The sequence below is a fragment of the Oncorhynchus nerka genome, linkage group LG17, assembly GCF_034236695.1.
Source record: "Oncorhynchus nerka isolate Pitt River linkage group LG17, Oner_Uvic_2.0, whole genome shotgun sequence".
Lineage (NCBI taxonomy): Eukaryota > Metazoa > Chordata > Actinopteri > Salmoniformes > Salmonidae > Oncorhynchus > Oncorhynchus nerka.
Window position 1 is genome coordinate 6,577,362 of NC_088412.1, and position 15,606 is coordinate 6,592,967.

Here is a 15,606-nt window from a genome sequence, read left to right on the forward strand (position 1 = left end):
TCCCCCAGTTCTGTTAAGACTTCCTCTCATTGAACTGGGCCTAAATGGTCACTTTGTATTGATAGTCCATACTGGTCTTTACTATGGTTCTACATACAGTACCTGTATTGATAGTCCATACTGGTCTTTACTATGGTTCTACATACAGTACCTGTATTGATAGTCCATACTGGTCTTTACTATGGTTCTACATACAGTACCTGTATTGATAGTCCATACTGGTCTTTACTATGGTTCTACATACAGTACCTGTATTGATAGTCCATACTGGTCTTTACTATGGTTCTACATACAGTACCTGTATTGATAGTCCATACTGGTCTTTACTATGGTTCTACATACAGTACCTGTATTGATAGTCCATACTGGTCTTTACCATAGTCCATACTGGTCTTTACTATGGTTCTACATACAGTACCTGTATTGATAGTCCATACTGGTCTTTACTATGGTTCTACATACAGTACCTGTATTGATAGTCCATACTGGTCTTTACTATGGTTCTACATACAGTATCTGTATAGTCCATACTGTCTTTACTATGGTTCTACATACAGTACCTGTATTGATAGTCCATACTGGTCTTTACTATGGTTCTACATACAGTACCTGTATTGATAGTCCATACTGGTCTTTACTATGGTTCTACATACAGTACCTGTATTGTAGTCCCTGGTCTTTACTTGTTCTACATACAGTACCTGTATTGATAGTCCATACTGGTCTTTACTATGGTTCTACATACAGTATCTGTATTGATAGTCCATACTGGTCTTTACTATGGTTCTACATACAGTACCTGTATTGATAGTCCATACTGGTCTTTACTATGGTTCTACATACAGTACCTGTATTGATAGTCCATACTGGTCTTTACTATGGTTCTACATACAGTACCTGTATTGATAGTCCATACTGGTCTTTACTAAAAAAGTAAAACCCTATGGACATGAAAGGGACTGCAGTGTGCTCCAGTCTCCAGCAGGGGGCAGTAAAACCCTATGGACCTGAAAGGGACTGCAGTGTGCTCCAGTCTCCAGCAGGGGGCAGTAAAACCCTATGGACCTGAAAGGGACTGCAGTGTGCTCCAGTCTCCAGCAGGGGGCAGTAAGACCCTATGGACCTGAAATGGACTGCAGTGTGCTCCAGTCTCCAGCAGGGGGCAGTAAAACCCTATGGACCTGAAAGGGACTGCAGTGTGCTCCAGTCTCCAGCAGGGGGCAGTAAAACCCTATGGACCTGAAAGGGACTGCAGTGTGCTCCAGTCTCCAGCAGGGGGCAGTAAAACCCTATGGACCTGAAAGGGACTGCAGTGTGCTCCAGTCTCCAGCAGGGGGCAGTAAGACCCTATGTGTTCCAGTCTCCAACATGATTCAAAAACATGTTAAATCAAAAATAAACTAATTTGAATAACCAATCAACTTATCTCATAAAGCAATGGAGTAGAAACTGGTGTTTCTCATTCATTTTATAATTAAATCCCACCTGTTTCTATCATTTCTAGTGAGATTGTTCTGGTCTCACCAGAAAGTCAGGATACAGGGCATTTGACACCATTAAATATTTCCTCTCCCTTTTCTTTCCCTGTCCTTCACAAACCATTTCAAAACCTTCCAAACATTTCCATCCTTCTGCAAACCCAATTTACAACTGAATTGAAAAGACCCCATCCAAAATAAATCCCACAGTATCAACACCACTAATGCATATTGGTAACCAGTAAATTGTGTGTGCTGGTGAACCGTAGGTCAAAAACACACCTGAACAAGGCCTCACTTATCTGGAAGTCTGTTTATGGCCTAATCCAGATACTTTTATCCTGCTCTCCCCGATACCACAGTCTCCGGGGACATTCCAACGAGAGATAATGAAACCCCCTTTTCTGGAAAAGAAATTGTACATTTCGTTAGCATTCACTATGTTACATTTTAATCAGCAAGTCAAAATGTATTAATTATAAACTAAACATGATAATTGTAAATCCACTGTCTTTACTCTCATCATTAAATGTATGAATTATAAACCAAACATGATAATTGTAAATCCACTGTCTTTACTCTCATCATTAAATATTTGTTTGTTTCAACCCACCAACGTTTATGTATCTTTTATTCAGTCCCATTCTCCAGAACCACCACAATGTTCATGAACTAACTGAAAACATGTCCACTTCATTTTAGGTTTAGTAACCCCTTTGCTAATTCCTCGTTACCCCTCCACCACTTTCCTACATTCTAGAAACCTATTTCAGAATAAAACCACATCAAATTTAAATCTATTTCAGAATAAAATCACATCAAATGTTATAAAAATAAACATCAAGGCTTTCTGAATTAACAAGGAGTGTTTGGCCATATAATTTAAATGTGTTCCCTTTAGAATCCCTTCCCCTGGCATTTCACTGAGATTCTTCATCCCAAAATACGTTTTCCTGTGATCCCTGGCATTTCACCAGATTCTTCATCCCAAAATACGTTTTCCTGTGATCCCTGGCATTTCACCAGATTCTTCAACCCAAAATACGTTTTCCTGTGATCCCTGGCATTTCACCAGATTCTTCAACCCAAAATACGTTTTCCTGTGATCCCTGGCATTTCACCAGATTCTTCAACCCAAAATACGTTTTCCTGTGATCTCTGGCATTTCACCAGATTCTTCAACCCAAAATACGTTTTCCTGTGATCCCTGGCCTCTACTAAAAAGTTGGGTAAGAAGTGATCTCATACAACATCCTCCACAAAGAATCTGTAACCTCTATGAACCACTATGAATCGAACCGAGGCGATACACCGATATGTGACATTTCCTCTCCTGCTGCTCTCAAAAGGATTTGTTGTTGCTCTTTTGAAAAAGATGCAAACGCAGGTATAGCGTCATTTCCTTCCAATGCAGCAGGTTCCAGTCCCACTTTACACTCCCTTCTCCAATGACCAATAGCCCCTAAAACAGGACTCTGTCTCCCTACGCTGTGATGTCTTTACACTCCCTTTTCCAATGACCAATAGCCCCTAAAACAGGACTCTGTCTCCCTACGCTGTGATGTCTTTACACTCCCTTCTCCAATGACCAAATAGCCCCTAAAACAGGACTCTTGAACACTTACCACGCTGCGCATTGGTCCTCCGATCCTTCCTATTACTCCTCAGGAGAGGAGGACGACAGCCGTTACAGCCCTTCCTATTACTCCTCGGGAGAGGAGGACGACAGCCGTTACAGTCCTTCCTATTACTCCTCAGGAGAGGAGGACGACAGCCGTTACAGTCCTTCCTATTACTCCTCGGGAGAGGAGGACGACAGCCGTTACAGTCCTTCCTATTACTCCTCAGGAGAGGAGGACGACAGCCGTTACAGTCCTTCCTATTACTCCTCAGGAGAGGAGGACGACAGCCGTTACAGTCCTTCCTATTACTCCTCTGGAGAGGAGGACGACAGCCGTTACAGTCCTTCCTATTACTCCTCAGGAGAGGAGGACGACAGCCGTTACAGTCGTTTTGATCACAGGTTTCAAACCTGCCATCAAAGCCGAAATACAAATTATATCAATGTCCTCACATACCCAGTCTTTTTGTAGCTAAGTACATCTATTAATGATATCAATGTCCTCACATACCCAGTCTTTATGTAGCTGAGTTCATCTATTAATTATACCAATGTCCTCACATACCCAGTCTTTATGTAGCTAAGTACATCTATTAATTATACCAATGTCCTCATATACCCAGTCTTTTTGTAGCTAAGTACATCTATTAATTCCCCATATTCCAGAAGAATTGGTAGAAAAGTCTCGTGCTTCTTTCACCGACTCCATGGCTTTATTAAAATCCTCCATCTTACAGGGAGAAACGGGGTCATTATTATTCCCAAACCTTTCCCTTCTTTAAATAATACACACCTTCTATTAACTATTTTCCAAGGCAGCGCTACACACTTCCCCGGATAATAATTCATTGGTCACAACACTTAATACCTTGTATTAGAACCTAAACTAAAGTTTGCAAATGTATTACTGGAGAATATGGATGACTTAATGTCTTATTCCAGTATTGCACCTTAAATATCACATTTATTAATAACCCATATTACCAAATCATTCACACTTGTCTTCCTATTTCCACATAATCTTTCATAACTGTTCAACTTTTCTGGGTTCCTTCCTGCACATTGCTCAGTCTCCCCTGTCCTTTCCAGGTCCTTTTCTTTTACCTGAGAGGCCACAGAGGGAGTCTCCTTCTCATCTTCCACCTTTGTTTCTCTCTTTATTTCCACCACTCTGGACACCAGGGGGTTTTACCTACTGGTTTTACCCACTGGTGTATGGTGGAGGTTTTACCCACTGGTGTATGGTGGAGGTTTTACCCACTGGTGTATGGTGGAGGTTTTACCCACTGGTGTATGGTGGAGGTTTTACCTACTGGTGTATGGTGGGGGTTTTACACACTGGTTTTACCCACTGGTGTATGGTGGGGGTTTTACCCACTGGTGTATGGTGGAGGTTTTACCCACTGGTGTATGGTGGAGGTTTTACCCACTGGTGTATGGTGGAGGTTTAACCCACTGGTGTATGGTGGAGGTTTTACCCACTGGTGTATGGTGGAGGTTTAACCCACTGGTGTATGGTGGAGGTTTTACCCACTGGTTCATGGTGGGGGTTTTACCCACTGGTGTATGGTGGGGGTTTTACCCACTGGTGTATGGTGGAGGTTTTACCCACTGGTTTATGGTGGAGGTTTTACCCACTGGTGTATGGTGGAGGTTTTACCCACTGGTTTTACCTACTGGTGCATGGTGGGGGTTTTACCTACTGGTTTTACCCACTGGTGCATGGTGGGGGTTTTACCCACTGGTTTTACCCACTGGTGCATGGTGGGGGTTTTACCCACTGGTGCATGGTCGGGGTTTACCTACTGGTGCATGGAGGGGGTTTTACCCACTAGTGCATGGTGGAGGTTTAACCCACTGGTGTATGGTGGGGGTTTAACCCACTGGTGTATGGTGGGGGTTTTACCCACTGGTGCATGGTGGAGGTATTACCTACTGGTGTATGGTGGAGGTTTTACCCACTGGTGTATGGTGGAGGTATTACCTACTGGTGTATGGTGGAGGTTTTACCTACTGGTGCATGGTGGGGGTTTTACCTACTGGTGTATGGTGGAGGTTTTACCTACTGGTGTATTGTGGAGGTTTTACCCACTGGTGTGTGGTGGAGGTTTTACCCACTGGTGTATGGTGGAGGTTTTACCCACTGGTGTATGGTGGAGGTTTTACTCACTGGTTTTACCTACTGGTGCATAGTGGAGGTTTTACCCACTGGTGTATGGTGGGGGTTTTACCCACTGGTTTTACCCACTGGTTTTACCTACTGGTGTATGGTGGGGGTTTTACCCACTGGTTTTACCCACTGGTGTATGGTGGGGGTTTTACCCACTGGTGTATGGTGGAGGTTTTACCTACTGGTGTATGGTGGGGGTTTTACCCACTGGTTTTACCCACTGGTGTATGGTGGGGGTTTTACCATTACATTTTACATTACATTTAAGTCATTTAGCAGACGCTCTTATCCAGAGCGACTTACAAATTGGTGCATTCACCTTATGACCTCCAGTGGAACAGTAGTGCATCTAAATCTTTTCAGGGGGAGGGGGGGTGAGAGGGATTACTTTATCCTATCCTAGGTATTCCTTAAAGAGGTGGGGTTTCAGGTGTCTCCGGAAGGTGGTGATTGACTCCGCTGTCCTGGCGTCGTGAGGGAGTTTGTTCCACCATTGGGGGGCCAGAGCAGCGAACAGTTTTGACTGGGCTGAGCGGGAACTGTACTTCCTCAGTGGTAGGGAGGCGAGCAGGCCAGAGGTGGATGAACGCAGTGCCCTTGTTTGGGTGTAGGGCCTGATCAGAGCCTGGAGGTACTGAGGTGCCGTTCCCCTCACAGCTCCGTAGGCAAGCACCATGGTCTTGTAGCGGATGCGAGCTTCAACTGGAAGCCAGTGGAGGGAGCGGAGGAGCGGGGTGACGTGAGAGAACTTGGGAAGGTTGAACACCAGACGGGCTGCGGCGTTACCCACTGGTTTTACCCACTGGTGTATGGTGGGGGTTTTACCCACTGGTGTATGGTGGAGGTTTTACCTACTGGTGTATGGTGGAGGTTTTACCCACTGGTGCATGGTGGGGGTTTTACCCACTGGTGTATGGTGGAGGTTTTACCCACTGGTGCATGGTGGGGGTTTTACCCACTGGTGCATGGTGGGGGTTTTACCTACTGGTGCATGGTGGGGGTTTTACCCACTGGTGTATGGTGGAGGTTTTACCCACTGGTGCATGGTGGGGGTTTTACCCACTGGTGTATGGTGGAGGTTTTACCCACTGGTGCATGGTGGGGGTTTTACCCACTGGTGTATGGTGGAGGTTTTACCCACTGGTGTATGGTGGAGGTTTTGCCCACTGGTGCATGGTGGGGGTTTTACCTACTGGTGCATGGTGGAGGTTTTACCCACTGGTGTATGGTGGAGGTTTTACCCACTGGTGCATGGTGGGGGTTTTACCTACTGGTGCATGGTGGAGGTTTTACCCACTGGTGTATGGTGGAGGTTTTACCTACTGGTGTATGGTGGGGGTTTTACCTACTGGTGCATGGTGGGGGTTTTACCTACTGGTGCATGGTGGGGGTTCTGCCAACCATTCCACCTTCTTCCTGTCTGACTTTTCATTCTTTCTTCAACATTCCTCCAGTTTTCTTTATACTTTCCAACAATCCTTCTGCTTTGAACATGTTTAGCACCTCGTGTTCTCTTTTATTGATCCTTTTCTCTCCTGTCTCACTTGGACTGGGTGCGTCCTCCCTACCAGGTCACAGTCAAGTGACGGTCCGGGAGAAGTAGTGTGGGACTGGGTGCGTCCTCCCTACCAGGTCACAGTCAAGTGACGGTCCGTGAGAAGTAGTGTGCAACCCATTCAGCACCAACAGCAGAGAACTTTTACACACCTCTTACTAAACCACCTGCAAATTCAGTCCTTTACTGATTCACTTCCTCAACACAGCCAAGCGGTAACCACAGGGTTTTACCTGTCTGAGTAGTCCTTTACTGATTCACTTCCTCAACACAGCCAAGCGGTAACCACAGGGTTTTACCTGTCTGAGCAGTCCTTTACTGATTCACTTCCTCCACACAGCCAAGCGGTAACCACAGGGTTTTACCTGTCTGAGTAGTCCTTTACTGATTCACTTCCTCAACACAGCCAAGCGGTAACCACAGGGTTTTACCTGTCTGAGTAGTCCTTTACTGATTCACTTCCTCAACACAGCCAAGCGGTAACCACAGGGTTTTACCTGTCTGAGTAGTCCCTAATTAATTCACTTCCTCTACACAATAGGCGGTCAACATAGGTCTTTTATTTCATTCTATTCGACAATGCAGATGGACAGTTGCCACTCCAAACTGGATGGAACAGAACAGTCAACAGGACAGATGAATGAGATGGAATAAATGCCCCAGATGAGCGAATGAGCGAGAATTGTGGATGAATTGAATGACCCACCTGACTCAGACTGATTCAATAAGATGAATGGGTTGCGTTTGGGCGCAAACTCAAACAGACTGAACAAACAAGTCTGAACAAACTGAATCAGACAACACAATCCTAACTCAAACAGACTGAACAAACTGAATCAGACAACACAATCCTAACTCAAACAGACTGAACAGACTGAATCAGACTACACAATCCTAACTCAAACAGACTGAACAGACTGGTCAGATGAACCACCTGAACAAGACAGGTGAATAACCCCACTGAACTGAACCATCCAGAACAGATGAACCACCTGAACAAGACAGGTGAATAACCCCACTGAACTGAACCATCCAGAACAGATGAACCACCTGAACAAGACAGGTGAATAACCCCACTGAACTGAACCATCCAGAACAGATGAACCACCTGAACAAGACAGGTGAATAACCCCACTGAACTGAACCATCCAGAACAGATGAACCACCTGAACAAGACAGGTGAATAACCCCACTGAACTGAACCATCCAGAACAGATGAACCACCTGAACAAGACAGGTGAATAACCCCACTGAACTGAACCATCCAGAACAGATGAAACACACAACTCCCAATATGCAGCGGCCACACTAATATTTATTTTATACTTTCACTGTTACAACTGCCGGACTCAGTCCTTTTATACAGTTTCATGCTGATAGAAGTGTCATCGTCCCTCCACTTTATGCTAATAACCAGATCCCCTCGGCTTTACTCCACCATTGTTTCTAAATCTAAGTTCTTTCCTCTAGGCGGGGTTCCCCTCCCCTCTAGTTCCTTGGATCAATTATATTGGTGGAGCACCTATACATTATTTCCAGGAAATAATAAGTACAGATCACTATAGTTCATTATAGAATTATACCAATGATAGAGGAATTCTAAATTCCTTTATGTTTAATTGCCAAAACCAATTAAATTCACACTCATTTCTAATTCATGATAAGTTGTAAGTTTATCATTTGCATGAATTAGCACGAGACCAGTCTTAAAAACAAGTTCAGCATTTATTCTTGATGAGTACTGACCCAAAATACAAAGAACATTACATTTTAAATCTAAAGAAGACATAAAATGATGTCATCAGTTACACCCTCTCTCTGATTCTCACAAGAGCCCATTGTTCATCAGGCCTGGAACGTCTCCCAGACATTTCTTATCTGTCGGACCGCCACAGCCTCGCTCCCACGTTAACTCTACATTCCAACCTGTCTAAAGGATAAACTCCTCTCCCCTAATGGAATCCAACCAAAACATTCTCATCAGTTTGAAAAACTGAATGGTTCTAATCATTAATGTATATATAATATAATCATAAACATAATTGATTATCTAAACTATATTTTCCTCTATCAACCAATAACTACAGATCACTATAGTTCATTATAGAATTATACCAATAAGTACAGATCACTATAGTTCATTATAGAATTATACCAATAACTACAAGGGTTTTAGTGCCCCCTGCTGGAGACTGGAGCACACTGCAGTCCCTTTCAGGTTCATAGGGTTTTAGTGCCCCCTGCTGGAGACTGGAGCACACTGCAGTCCCTTTCAGGTCCATAGGGTTTTACTGCCCCCTGCTGGAGACTGGAGCACACTGCAACCCCTTTCATGTCCATAGGGTTTTACTGCCCCCTGCTGGAGACTGGAGCACACTGCAGTCCCTTTCAGGTTCATAGGGTTTTACTGCCCCCTGCTGGAGACTGGAGCACACTGCAGTCCCTTTCAGGTCCATAGGGTTTTACTGCCCCCTGCTGGAGACTGGAGCACACTGCAACCCCTTTCATGTCCATAGGGTTTTACTGCCCCCTGCTGGAGACTGGAGCACACTGCAGTCCCTTTCAGGTCCATAGGGTTTTACTGCCCCCTGCTGGAGACTGGAGCACACTGCAGTCCCTTTCAGGTCCATAGGGTTTTACTGCCCCCTGCTGGAGACTGGAGCACACTGCAGTCCCTTTCAGGTTCATAGGGTTTTACTGCCCCCTGCTGGAGACTGGAGCACACTGCAGTCCCTTTCAGGTTCATAGGGTTTTAGTGCCCCCTGCTGGAGACTGGAGCACACTGCAGTCCCTTTCAGGTTCATAGGGTTTTAGTGCCCCCTGCTGGAGACTGGAGCACACTGCAGTCCCTTTCAGGTTCATAGGGTTTTACTGTAAACTCAATCCCAGAATTACACATAGTGTCTTTGCTTATTCCCTTTAGTGATATTCAGCCTTTTAACAAGAAACACATTCTGTTAACAGAAAACACCCTCACTATCAATTGCTGCAAAGAAACCACTGCTAAAGGACATCAATAAGAAGAAGAGACTTGCTTGGGCCAAGAAACACGACCAATGGACATTAGACCGATGGAAATCTGTCCTTTGGTCTGATGAGTTCAAATTTAAGACTTCTGGTTCCAACCGCCGTGTCTTTGTGAGAAGCAGAGTAGGTGAACAGATGATCTCTGCATGTGTATTTTCCACCGTGAAGCATGGAGGAGGAGGTGTGATGTCTTTGTGAGAAGCAGAGTAGGTGAACAGATGATCTCTGCATGTGTATTATCCACCGTGAAGCATGGAGGAGGAGGTGTGATGTCTTTGTGAGAAGCAGAGTAGGTGAACAGATGATCTCTGCATGTGTATTTTCCATCGTGAAGCATGGAGGAGGAGGTGTTATGTCTTTGTGAGAAGCAGAGTAGGTGAACAGATGATCTCTGCATGTGTATTTTCCACCGTGAAGCATGGAGGAGGAGGTGTGATGGTGCTTTACCGGGGGCACCACCATGATAGTCACACTTAACCAGCATAGCAACCACAGCATTCTGCAGTCATACGCCATCCCATCTGGTTTGGGCTTAGTGGGACTATCATTTGTTTTTCAGCAGGACAATGACCCAACACCCCTCCAGGCTGTGTAAGGGCTATTTGACCAAGAAGGAGAGTGATGGAGTGCTGCATCAGATGACCTGGCCTCCACTTGATTTGTTGAACACGTTTTTGGTTACTACATGATTCCACGTGTGTTATTTAATAGTGTTGATGTCCTCACTATTATTCTACAATGTAGAAAATAGTAAAAATAATGAAAAACCCTTGAATGAGTAGGTGTGTCCAAACTTTTGACTGGTACTGTATGTTAAGGGGATGGTTCACCCCAGTAGAAAGGTTCATATCTCTAAATACCATCTTATTAGATGGAGCCATTTCCCCCCATTAGTTTGGGATTCAGACCTGCAGTCATCTTGATTTCAGACACTTTGGAGAAGTGTTCCACAGGCAGTAAATCTAATGTAGAATAAATGGAACCTGGATCCATTTCATTCTATTAACATGGTTTATGTGTTATAGCAGCAATGGGGTTAAACTGATATTAAAATGACAACTCCATAGGTGGTACCAGGTCAGGGGAGTTCATCTCTGCTCCCAGCATCCCTGGGACAGTACTGATCAACATAGCTGACCTGATGCAGAGGTGGACCAGTGATGTTTTCCTCTCAGTGGTGAGACTTGCCTTTCTATTTGACACACCTTTACCTGATGAGATCATACAAGACATTACAGGCTGATTGCACGTGGAAACAGACCTGCGTTAAAATAATGTTGAATATTTAATAAGCAGTGTTTGATTGAGTTTGTTGTAATGGAACCAATAGAAAAGTCCTAAAAGTACAAACAAACCCGCCCGCCTGGAGGACTAAAGGAAATACTCAAAGTATTTGTAAGATTTCAAACAGTATTTGAATCCAGGGTCCATTACCCTCTATCATCACTCCATGGGGGAGTACAACCATTACCTCTCTCCTCTTTCACATCCCTCTATCATCACTCCATGGGGGAGTACAACCATTACCTCTCTCCTCTTTCACATCCCTCTATCATCACTCCATGGGGGAGTACAACCATTACCTCTCTCCTCTTTCACATCCCTCTATCATCACTCCATGGGGGAGTACAACCATTACCTCTCTCCTCTTTCACATCCCTCTATCATCACTCCATGGGGGAGTACAACCATTACCTCTCTCCTCTTTCACATCCCTCTATCCCCACTCCATGGGGGAGTACAACCATTACCTCTCTCCTCTTTCACATCCCTCTATCATCACTCCATGGGGGAGTACAACCATTACCTCTCTCCTCTTTCACATCCCTCTATCATCACTCCATGGGGAGTACAACCATTACCTCTCTCCTCTTTCACATCCCTCTATCATCACTCCATGGGGGAGTACAACCATTACCTCTCTCCTCTTTCACATCCCTCTATCACCACTCCATGGGGGAGTACAACCATTACCTCTCTCCTCTTTCACATCCCTCTATCATCACTCCATGGGGGAGTCCCAATAATCTCTCCTTCCTCCAAATGTAAAAGCATTGGATTGGTGTTGACATGGGGTAGAGGGAGTTTACATAAACCAGTCATTTCCTTTAAATCCACGAAGGGAAGTGGACAAGTTCACACTTAGAAAGGAGAGATGGAAGGGAAGTGGGAGAGAACCAGATAAAGTTGTAGAGATGAAGGAACATGTGAGTAGAAACCCGCCAGGTACAGATACTGTATGTAGAACCATAGTAAAGACCAGTATGGACTATCAATATAGGTACTGTATGTAGAACCATAGTAAAGACCAGTATGGACTATCAATACAGGTACTGTATGTAGAACCATAGTAAAGACCAGTATGGACTATCAATACAGGTACTGTATGTAGAACCATAGTAAAGACCAGTATGGACTATCAATACAGGTACTGTATGTAGAACCATAGTAAAGACCAGTATGGACTATCAATACAGATACTGTATGTAGAACCATAGTAAAGCCCAGTATGGACTATCAATACAGATACTGTATGTAGAACCATAGTAAAGACCAGTATGGACTATCAATACAGGTACTGTATGTAGAACCATAGTAACGACCAGTATGGACTATCAATACAGGTACTGTATGTAGAACCATAGTAAAGACCAGTATGGACTATCAATACAGGTACTGTATGTAGAACCATAGTAAAGACCAGTATGGACTATCAATACAGGTACTGTATGTAGAACCATAGTAAAGACCAGTATGGACTATCAATACAAAGTGACCATTTAGGCCCAGTTCAATGAGAGGAAGTCTTAACAGAACTGGGGGATGACAGACAGGAAGTGGGGGGGTGGAGATCTAATATATTGTTGTGCCAAACACTAAAGCATGATATTGTAATAAATCTACACCCTATTCCCTACGTAGAACACTACTTTAGACCTGGTCAGAAGCACCGTAGTGCACTACGTAGGGAATAGGGAACCATTTGGACCAGAGACAGTAATTCCCTGAACATCTTCCTCTTCCTCATCTGGTTTCTTGAACAGCCCTTCACTCCTCCCCTCTTCCTCCCTCCTCCCTTTTCATTCTATTCTATCAGCCACACCACTAGCTCACCTCCACACAATACATTTACAAGTTAAAGACACACCTTGGAATAAATAACAAAGGAAAACTATTACGAGATGAAGTTGAGTGTTTTTTATTATTTCCCATCACCATAAATCCTATTTAATCACTGAACAGTAGCAGACCTAACTTCATCTGTTCCTGACTCTGGATAGTGGATTAAAAAGACCATCAATCTCCAATGATATTAAAGTACTATTCTGAACATTACTGATATACTGAGTGGCAAGTCAAGATATCTGCTGGTTTTATTGTTTGGTCAACAGCACCACCTGCTGGACAGGTTTAATGTTGCTGGACTGAGCAGTATGGGAGGATGAAAGATGACACATTTAGGGCCGGTTTCCTGGACATCTACATTGAACATACTGTTTAGTCCAGGACTAGATTCATCTGTGTCTGGGAAACCAGACCATATAGTTTAGTAGAAAGTAGATACCAGTGTAGTGGGCTGACTAGTCCTGAAAACATTTTCCATGCAGCTCCAGGTGACAGAGAACACATCAATTAGGACCGAGCCAACAAGCTGATCAATGATACTGAGGAGAATTACATAGAGACAGAGAACCAACTGAGAAAACATATCAATGGTTCTGAATGACAACCAATATACATCAACACCAGACATCATGATTCATGGAAATGGACAAGATTAAAACATTGGATTGAATTTTAATTAATAACTAATCAGTTTACAGTTTAACCAGCTCAGCAGAACCAGTGAGACCAAACCCAGGATAGAGGGGCTGAGTGAATGTGGTCTGGACTCTGTGGAGGAGGGTCATTGTGTCAGAGACACTGTAGAAGGACAGAGTACCTGCCTTGTGATCCAGGTACACTCCTACTCTGGAGGACTGAGGGCCTGATACTTTAGTCACAACATTATTGTGTCTGAACCAATAACCATCACTAGAGCAATGTAAACTCCAGGACTTGTTATTGAATCCAAATCTACCATCATTACCTGTCTCTGTTCTGCTGATGTCTTTATATGAGACTGCTGTAAAAACAACAACACCAGTCCTCTCCACCTCCCAGTAACAGCGTCCAGACAGACCCTCTCTACACAGAACCTGCCTGTAGTTGGTGAATCTGTCTGGATGGACAGGATATGGTTGGACTTGGTCTGTACAGGTCACCTTTCTGTTCCCTTCAGACAGAGAGAGGAGTGTGTGTGCTGTGTTTGGGTCCAGTGTGAGCTGACAGGAAGGTAAGTCTGAAGATACACTGATACTGGAGAGAGACTGATACCTCTGGAGAGAGAGAGAGAGAGAGAGACTGATAACTCTGGAGAGAGAGAGAGACTGATAACTCTGGAGAGAGAGAGAGACTGATACCTCTGGAGAGAGAGAGAGACTGATACCTCTGGAGAGAGAGAGAGAGAGACTGATACCGCTGGAGAGAGAGAGAGAGAGACTGATACCTCTGGAGAGAGAGAGAGAGAGACTGATAACTCTGGAGAGAGAGAGAGAGAGACTGATACCTCTGGAGAGAGAGAGAGAGACTGATACCTCTGGAGAGAGAGAGAGAGACTGATACCTCTGGAGAGAGAGAGAGAGACTGATACCTCTGGAGAGAGAGAGAGAGACTGATAACTCTGGAGAGAGAGAGAGAGACTGATAACTCTGAGAGAGAGAGAGAGAGACTGATACCTCTGGAGAGAGAGAGAGAGAGACTGATACCTCTGAGAGAGAGAGAGAGACTGATACCGCTGGAGAGAGAGAGAGAGAGACTGATACCGCTGGAGAGAGAGAGAGAGAGAGAGAGACTGATACCTCTGGAGAGAGAGAGAGAGAGACTGATACCTCTGGAGAGAGAGAGAGAGACTGATAACTCTGGAGAGAGAGAGAGAGAGACTGATACCTCTGGAGAGAGAGAGAGAGAGACTGATAACTCTGGAGAGAGAGAGAGACTGATACCTCTGGAGAGAGAGAGAGAGACTGATACCGCTGAGAGAGAGAGAGAGAGAGACTGATACCGCTGGAGAGAGAGAGAGAGAGACTGATACCGCTGGAGAGAGAGAGAGAGAGACTGATAACTCTGGAGAGAGAGAGAGAGAGAGAGAGAGGGACAGACAGAGAGAGGGACAGACAGAGAGAGAGGGACAGACAGAGAGAGAGGGACAGACAGAGAGAGAGGGACAGACAGAGAGAGAGGGACAGACAGAGAGAGAGGGACAGACAGAGAGAGAGAGGGACAGACAGAGAGAGAGAGGGACAGACAGAGAGAGAGAGGGACAGACAGAGAGAGAGAGGGACAGACAGAGAGAGGGACAGACAGAGAGAGAGAGACAGACAGAGAGAGAGAGGACAGACAGAGAGAGAGAGGGACAGACAGAGAGAGAGAGGGACAGACAGAGAGAGAGCGGGACAGAGAGAGAGAGAGCGGGACAGACAGAGAGAGAGCGGGACAGACAGAGAGAGAGAGGGACAGACAGAGAGAGAGGGACAGACAGAGAGAGAGGGACAGACAGAGAGAGAGAGGGACAGACAGAGAGAGAGAGGGACAGACAGAGAGAGAGGGACAGACAGAGAGAGAGAGGGACAGACAGAGAGAGAGCGGGACAGAGAGAGAGAGAGCGGGACAGACAGAGAGAGAGAGGACAGACAGAGAGAGAGGGACAGACAGA

General features: G+C 44.9%; 1 protein-coding gene and 1 pseudogene across 1 annotated transcript in view; one reads left to right on the top strand and one right to left on the bottom strand.

Moving 5' to 3' along the window:
• Positions 1-15,606, top strand: part of LOC135561380 (E3 ubiquitin/ISG15 ligase TRIM25-like) — a 426,185-nt gene that overhangs the window by 293,012 nt on the left and 117,567 nt on the right. The window lies entirely within an intron of this gene.
• Positions 13,035-15,606, bottom strand: part of LOC135561392 (E3 ubiquitin/ISG15 ligase TRIM25-like) — a 10,433-nt pseudogene continuing 7,861 nt past the window's right edge.